Source organism: Amphimedon queenslandica, unplaced genomic scaffold (genome assembly GCF_000090795.2).
Source record: "Amphimedon queenslandica unplaced genomic scaffold, v1.1 AMPQUscaffold_13243, whole genome shotgun sequence".
In the NCBI taxonomy this organism is placed as follows: Eukaryota; Metazoa; Porifera; class Demospongiae; order Haplosclerida; family Niphatidae; genus Amphimedon; species Amphimedon queenslandica.
In genome coordinates this window covers 64151-73233 of record NW_003546521.1, presented here as the reverse complement: position 1 = coordinate 73233, position 9083 = coordinate 64151, and positions in this window count along the sequence as shown.

Sequence of the window (9083 nt, the reverse complement as noted above, 5' to 3'; positions counted from 1 at the left end):
CAAATGGATTGATATGATCATGTCCCAAAACTGGAGGTGTGTCAGGACTCCAATTCTACGAGACTCGTCTCTATCATTACTATCAGTATCACTGTTGGTCTCACGAACAGAGAGAGACAAAAAACCTTTCTCTTCTTCATTGTCCTCTTTGAAAGCATCGGACAACTGAGCCTCTAACAGAGTGTGTGTAGCTAAAAAACAAAATTAAAATAATTGTTCTAATTTAAACAGGGATATTAAAATTAAAGTGACATATAAATAAATTAATACCATTAATGAACAATACCTTCATTAAATGTTAAAATTAGTACTTGTGTAATGGACTAAATAAAATCTGTCTGGATTGTCCATTAGTTGGTTGTTGTACAGTTATTGGTTGTGTCATTTATTAATTGTAAATAAATATGGTTTGACCTTATCTATTTTGTGGAAAAATGGACTTAAAATATTGTACTAGCCCTAACATTACATTGATGCTGAAGTTAAATTCGGTTACACTCTTAAAGCATGCATCAAAAGGTCAAACCACCCCATGAGTTTCTTAATCAGCAATTTATATAATTCCTTAATTTCAAGTGATTATGTGAACACTAATACTTTAAACAGGTGTTACCTCCTTTGTCCCATTACTCATTGTTACATGTACCACTAGAGATCTGTTGGAAGAAGCTTGAGACTGTACAGTAGTGTAGGTTATCAGAGGAGGGGAGGAGGAGGAAAGGAAGAGGAGGAGCTGAGGGAGGTACTTATAGCTAGTGATTTGAAGAGTAAGAATACATAAAGTACTCATTTATTAGAGACAGGAGGGAAGGGAAACTGAATGATCTTATAACAAGACATGTGATGATTGTCAGAAAGGATTGGGCAAAAACTATGATACTAAAAATAATGAAGACTTTAAAGAAAAAATGACTACAAGATCTCTTTTTTAATATTATTTTCAAAAACCATTATTATTAAGTTTATTTCTATAAATATTATGCAGATTGCTGAGGCTTTAGGTATGCATATTATCATTTCTATTTCCTCTTCCATTCACCTTAGTTAATAATAATCATGAGGTGTGTGGGTGTATAGTGTATAAACAATGAATTCCAATTCCTAATATGGTAACAATGAACTAACAAACTGATCATAAGATATCGTTAGAGGACAAGTGTTGGGATGCGTTTAAGGATAGAGATCATAAAGAAGCTGTTCGCTTACTACCATTAGCGAAGGAACCAAATAAAATAAAAAGAAGTTATAAAGCATGAAATAATACTAGTTTACTTCATTTGTCTTCAAGGAATTGCTGGTTAGATATTACAAAAATTACTAAATACGTTCAAATTTTCGAGGGTTCAAAATTTCGTGTTTTCAATGAAATTTGCTCAAAAGTTAATATTCGTGTGAGCTAATTTTCGTGTTCTGGCCATAGTCTACATACAATAGAATGGCATTAGAGGTGGCTTAAATTTTGTGGATTTAAGGTGAACACGAAAATAACAAAATTTAATACACCTCGAAAATTAAGACGCATACGGTATCACTGTGACCCACAGGAAAGAGATGGTATAGGTCAGACTTGTCTTCATTATGCCACAGGATGTAATCATGTTGATGTGATGAAATATCTCATTGATAAGTGTAACTGTGATCTAATGACTGTTGACAGAAGGGGGCGGACACTACTTCACAAGGCTACTTATTGGGGTTGTTCTGCAGTTGTTGAATGTTTACTATCAACTGGTAAATGTGATCCATTGGCTAAAAACAAGTTTAATGACACAACATTACAACTAGCTAAAGGAAAGGTGGGACAAATACTCTTCCTATCTTTAAGAAGTTTGGTGATATAAAATCATCTCATCCAATTGATTCTTATGTTAACGTCCTCCTTGTGGGTAATCCTGGAGCTGGTAAAAGTACTCTTAGTCATGTCATAAATGATACAGCTAGTTTTACTCTTCTTGGTTCTTTTAGAAATGTTGGAGGGGTAGTGCCCTGTACTGCTGGCATCATTCCTTACAAACTACAACATAGGACACTGGGTAACATCATTCTTCATGATTTTGCTGGTCATCCAAAATACTACTCCAGTCACAGTGCTGTCATTGAGAATCTCTTACAAGGTTCTGGTGGTGTGTTTCTCATAGTAGCCAATATATTGGACAAGGAACCAGTCAAACAGCTTCATCAGTGGCTAACAGTTGTCACAAATGAAGCACAGAAAGCTCTTAATCAATGCCATGTTATTGTAATAGTCAGTCATGTGGATGAGATATTTAATCCTTTTGAAAGGAGAAGGAGAAAGGAAGAAATACAGGAGATTATTGTAACGGAAAGGTGTGATAGTGTCTTCTTAGATTGTCGTAAGCTTGGTGGGAGTGGTGTGGATTCCTTCTTTAGTAAGTTGTCTAGTGCCTGTGAGTCCATTCGTAGTACAAGTGGAAGGAATTTGAATCTTTATTGTCACATGATGTATGGTCTACTGGAGGAAAGGAAAGAGAATATACTGACCCTCTCTGATGTAATGTCTGCTGGTAAGGACAATGATGATTACTTTATACTAGATAAGAGAGAAGACGTCTTGGATGTTCTTGATTCATTGCACTCAACTGGTTTGATCAGTGTTCTTAAAAGTGAAGACAAGGTATGGGTTGTTGTGAATAAGGGTATACTACTAACTGAGGTGGATGGTATTCTCTTTGCTCCAGAGACATTCAAAGAACATGTTGACATTGCTAGCAATACTGGTATTGTTAGTGTGTCTAGTCTGGCTAGACTGTTCACTCAATATGATCCTGACATGTTAATATGTTTTCTGAAGAACATGGAACTCTGTCAACAAATTAATCCATCTTTCCTAACAATGACAAACCTCCATCAGTTAGCAGTGGAAAAGGAGGAGGAGGAGGGAGGGACAGAAATAAGAGGAGAAAGGTTGTTGTTCTTTCCATGTCTTTTGTGTAGAAATAGACCTGATGAGATGACTAGTCAATTGTACCAGTTTGGTTGGTGTCTACAGTGTACTAGTAAACATCATCTCTTTCCTCCTCAATATTTCCACATCCTCTCATTACGTCTTGCTTACAAAATGGCTCTACCTTAAGAAAATGACAAGTTAAAGCGATGTTGTACACTTTGGAAGAATGGACTTTATTGGTCTAATGGTCATGGTGTAGGATCACTCGTAGAGATTGTGGATGAGAGCCAGTGTGTACTAGTAATGATGTCCTGTGAGAAAGGCTGCAGTGACAATATGGTGTCTCTAAGAAGAGATGTGATAGGAGAGGTAATGAGTGTTTATAAAGAATCCTGTCCCAGTCTAGAGGTAAAAGAGTTAGTCATTGATCCTAAAGAACTAGCCTATCCTGTGAATACACCAAGAAAAAGGACAGTGTATAGTGTAAAAGCTGTGATGTCTGCTATTGTCAAGAGAGAAGAGTTTTTAGTAAATGCTACTGGTACTATACGTACAGAATTGAAGGAGATCCTACCTGATGAATCATTATCAGGTTCAGATAACCTGTCACTATTAGGAGGACGTGATATTAAGGTAAGAATTAACACACACAAAGTGTTTGTATATACATTAAAAGTACAAATGTACCTCTAGTGTTTGTCATAACTGTGGATTGCCAATGTGTGGCTTTACTACTAATAATAGGCCTCTCCCAGCTTTGTTTAGGCAAGGACTAGGCACTACTGTTGTCTATCTGTCTTTCATATATACTTGTACATCTGTTAAACTCACCTTTCAGCAATACACTATTGTTGTATATCCCTTGATAAACAAGTACAGTGACAAATATCAGTTATTATTATTATTATTATTGTATAGGAAGTGATTGAAATATCCCAAGAATTGAACACACCATTGACTCCAATAAAGCTAGGTATGTTATAATATGTACTATCAAAACTGTGAAGTAGTAGGAGTGTAGACTGTACAGTGTATATACACATTATTAATTATTATTTTTATAGATATTAAAGATCTTGATATTGTCATTGAAGAGCTAACAATACTCAATCAATTGGATTGTACTAAATGGTTTCAGTTTGGTCTTGATTTAGGATTATATGATCCTAGACTAAAGGCTATAGAAACTGACCATAGAGGAAAGACAGTGGACTGTTTCCGTGAGTGTATGTCTGCCTGGTTAAGAGGAGAAGATAAAGTGAGAGAGAAAGGAGGTCCCAGTTGGTCGTCATTAGCTACAGCACTGGATACAATAGAAGAGAAATCTATTGCTAGTTACATTAGAAATAAATATTGTTAATAATTTGGTTATTATGGTTTTGTCTTGTAACATATTACTTACTTTAAATTTCTATTATGACTTAATTTGATATAAATTTAAAGACAACTTAACAAAATAAGTGAGTGGTGAGTCTGAACAAGCTACAATAAGATGAAAAAGCAAGTGTATCTGTCTCTTAATAGTACAGTTCAGGGGCGGATCTAGAAATAGATTTTTGGGTGAGCCTTGATGATTTGGGTGTGGTAATTAGTGGGTGTGGCCAACAAGGCCTGCAATCAAAGTAAAAATTTTGAAGATTAATGCTGTTGAAATGAGCTCCATTGTGGTTTACAAATTGCTTGCATAGTCATGCTTCATAGTTTACAATAGTCATCTAAATGAAAAAGTTGATTTTAAATTACTGCACAAATTTTTTGGGTGGACCTGTCCCACCCCTAAATCCGCCCCTGGTACAGCTGGTCTAAAGTTAGATACCTTGAAACTGGGCGGGGTCATAGTTTTAAGAAGTTCAAATAATTAGATATGAGTATTTTTAAACATTACATGTACCAATCACTACCTACATCATGTGTACAATAGCATTGTTACTATAGACCACCCACACGTTAGGTAACACCTCTTTGAAGTCGGCAAAACATTGGCTTACACGTGACCAGGCACACCCACTGGTTAACAAAAAGCAAGATGGTAATGAGCTGTAGTGCTGTGGGGTGTCAAAACAGGCATCATGTGAAGAAAACAAGGAACTTGGCTTCTATAGAATCCCAGGTTTTCCAGAATGTAGAAAAAAGTTGTGGATAAACACTATAAAGAGAAAAACTTGGAAACCAACCAAGCATACATGACTATGTGGAGATCATTTTGCTAAAGTAATTTTCTAGATGGCTGGTTGATAACCTTGCTAATATAGACAGTCCTTACTGTTTTTGCCTATAGAGCAAAGAGTAATAAGATACGAGCAGTGTCAGGCAAAAAACAAGCTGCCTTAAAAAAAGTTTGGTGTAAGCTTCTTCACGAGCTAAGGGCCTCATAGCTGCATTCTTTCTGCACCAAACTTTCTTCCTCCTCTTCCAAAAGACAGAAAATTGTCCTAACATATCGAACTCTGTAGTAGTTGTAGGCCTCTAGTTGCTTCCAAGACATGAACTGCTGTTGTGTGAATAGCCCAGGCCTGCTAACAGTAGAGCCAAACTCAAGATTTGGCCAGTTTCTCATCCCTGATGTAAATTGGACGTTGTTTTTTCAGGCAAATAAGGGCCATCATTGATCATCTAACTAACAGATTCCAGCTTTGCAACGTAGCTGCTTTCTGGCATCCTCCAACAAAGACATAAAATGCATACATCTGATGCAGTCATTTTGCTTTTGCCAACCAGTGGGTGTGCCTGACCATGTGTAACCCAATGTTTTGCCGGCTTCAAAGAAGTGTTACCTAATGCGCGGGTGGTCTATAAATAGTATCAGCTACCACTACTATAAATAGTATCAAGAGTAGATAATAATTAGAGGAGAGTGTCCTACTGGCAATATACCCCCTGCTTCATCACTGCATAGAATTGAAGAGTCACATTCCGGATATTTCCATATTTTTAAGTAGTTATTTGAAAATAACAAGCAATAACTATGACTGCTTGAATAAATTAAGGAAATAACCAGAATGTGAATCTTTAATCTATGCAGTAATGAAGCAGGCCATATAGCCAGTACGACACTCTCTAATTATTATCTACTCTTGATAGTATCAGTGTTACTATAAATAGATTCATTTACCTCTATTCCTAAGGAAGAATGACACTATGTACAGTATGTCTTGACTGAGAGTACAGTGTTTTATTATTATTGTTATTATTACTATTATCAAATGGTGGCAGAAAGATACAAAAAGCAAACAAAAAACATTAATATTATTAATATTATTACTGTATAGCTATAAATTTGATGAACTAAAATTTTGGTGAATTTGGTGAATTGAGGTCAATTCATCAAAATTTTAATCTCGAATTTGATAGGGCTCTGCAGCAACATGCACATAGTTAAAATTTTGCCGAAATTTTGAAACTAAACCTCATTTAGAGTCCATTCACCAAATTTTGACACTCCAAAATTTTCAAGCTATACAGTAGTACAGATGCAGTCCTCATATAAAGCAATAGTAAGGTGGAGTGTAGTATGAGATTTTGAGGAGATTTTATTATTATTATTGTGATATGTATATGAGAGCAGTTAAGTACAGGCCCTATAGGTGGATTTATATAATGGTGATTTAGGAATTAGCAGCCATGAGTCATTGAGCATGTGAAGAATATAGCAAAATGGAGCAGATTTTATATTAGTGAATGCTAACTACAACTGCTGATCTGCCAATATTAATTCCTTGTCATATTCCAGCTGTATGATAAATACTACCGTATAGTGGGATATTTTTGTGGAGTCTTATTTTCGTGTTTTTCGTGTCCAAGACACTTTCACAAAAATTTAACGCACAAAAATTTAGCACATATTCGGTATAGGCGTGTCCTGTTGCAGTATATTGCTCCACGTGCAATGAAATAGAGAAATACGGCTTCAAACCGCTTCCAAAAAAGCTTCCATTGATGAGAGTACATTTAGCTTACCCTCAAAAACGATTAAAGCTGTTGATAGAGAGGTAGAGAAAGCTCACCAGGCTTTGCCATAGGCTCTTATAATACAGTTATCACGAAAATTTAACCCACGAAAATCTCAACCACCCCAAATCACAAAAATTTGACCCCACGAAAATATCCCGCTATACGGTATTATTACATGTGTGATCAAAATCAGTTCAAGAACTATCAAAAGGTCATTGATATATAAATTGATAAATTATTTTACAGCCAATTCTTGGTAAGCCTTCTCTCCCTCTCTCTCAGTTATGGTATGTGGGCTGATGTGTGGGCAGGTATTAATGAATTTAATTAACTGATCACAAGATGTCGTCAGAGGACAAGTGTTGGACTGCGTTTAGGGATAGAGATCATGAAGAAGCTGTTCGCTTACTACCATTAGTGGAGGAACCAAATAAACTTAAAAGAAGATATGGCATACGGGATAGTACTAGTTTACTTCAATTGTCTTCATACAATGGCTGGTTAGATGTTACAAAAAATTTAATCACTAAATATCACTGTGACCCACACGAAAGAGATGATAAGGGTAGGACTTGTCTTCATTGGGCTGCAAAAGGTAATCATGTTGATGTGATGAGATATCTCATTGATGAGTGTCACTGTGATCCAATGGCTGTTAGTAGATTGATAGGATGGACACCTCTTCACTGGGCTGCTCGTTGTGGTAGTTCGGCAGCTGCTGAATATTTAATATCAACTGGTAAATGTGATCCATTGGCTAAAGACCATAGGGGGAAAACACCATTTAAACTAGCTAAGGGGAATGGTCACACTGATACTCTTTCTGTCTTGAAGAAGTTTGGTGGCATTAAATCATCTCATCCAATTGATTCTTATGTTAACGTCCTCCTTGTGGGTAATCCTGGAGCTGGTAAAAGTACTCTTAGTCATGTCATCAATGACACAGCTACTGGTTCTATTGTTCTTGGTTCCTTTAGAAATGTTGGAGGGGTAGTGCCCTGGACTGCTGGTATCATTCCTTATAAACTACAACACAGGACACTGGGTAACATCATTCTTCATGATTTTGCTGGTCATTCTGAATACTACTCCAGTCACAGTGCTGTCATTGAGAATCTCTTACAAGGTTCTGGTGGTGTGTTCCTCATAGTAGTCAATATATTGGACAAGGAACCAGTCAAACAGCTTCATCAGTGGCTAACAGTTGTCAGAAATGAAGCACACAAAGCTCTTAATCAATGCCATGTTATTCTAATAGTCAGTCATGTGGATGAGATAAGTAATCCTGTTGAAAGGAGAAGGAGAAAGGAGGAAATACAGGAGATTATTGTAAGGGAAAGGTGTGATAATGTTTTCTTAGATTGTCGTAAGCTTGGTGGGAGTGGTGTGGATTCCTTCTTAAGTAAGTTGTCTAGTGACTGTGAGTCCATCCGTAGTACAAGTGGAAGGAATTTGAGTCTTTATTGTCACATGATGTATGGTCTACTGGAGGAAAGGAAAGAGAATATACTGACCCTCTCTGATGTAATGTCTGCTGGTAAGGACAATGATTATTACTTTATACCAGATAAGGGAGAAGATGTCTTGGATGTTCTTCATTCGTTGCACTCAACTGGTTTGATCAGTGTTCTTAAAAGTGAAGACAAGGTATGGGTTGTTGTGAATAAGGGTATGCTACTAACTGAGGTGAATGGGATTCTCTTTGCTCCAGAGATATTCAAAGAACATGTTGACATTGCTAGCAATACTGGTATTGTTAGTGTGTCTGGTCTTACTAGACACTTCCCTAAATATGATCCTGACATGTTGATTCGTTTTCTGAAGAACATGGAACTCTGTCAAGAAATGAATCCATCTTTCCTAAAGATGACAAACCTCCTTCAGTTAGCAGTGGAAGAGGAGGAGGGAGGGACAGAAAGAAGAGGAGAAAGGTTGTTGTTCTTTCCATGTCTTTTGTCTACTGATAGACCTGATGAGATGACTAATCAAGTGTACCAGTTTGGTTGGTGTCTACAGTGTACTAGTAAACATCATTTCTTTCCTCCTCGATACTTCCATGTCCTCTCATTACGTCTTGCTTACAAAATGGCTCTACCTCAAGAAGATGACAAGTTAAATCGTTACTGTACATTTTGGAGGAATGGCCTTTATTGGTTTGATGACAATGGTGTAAGAGTATTAGTAGAGATTGTGGATGAGAGCCAGTGTGTACTAGTAATGATGT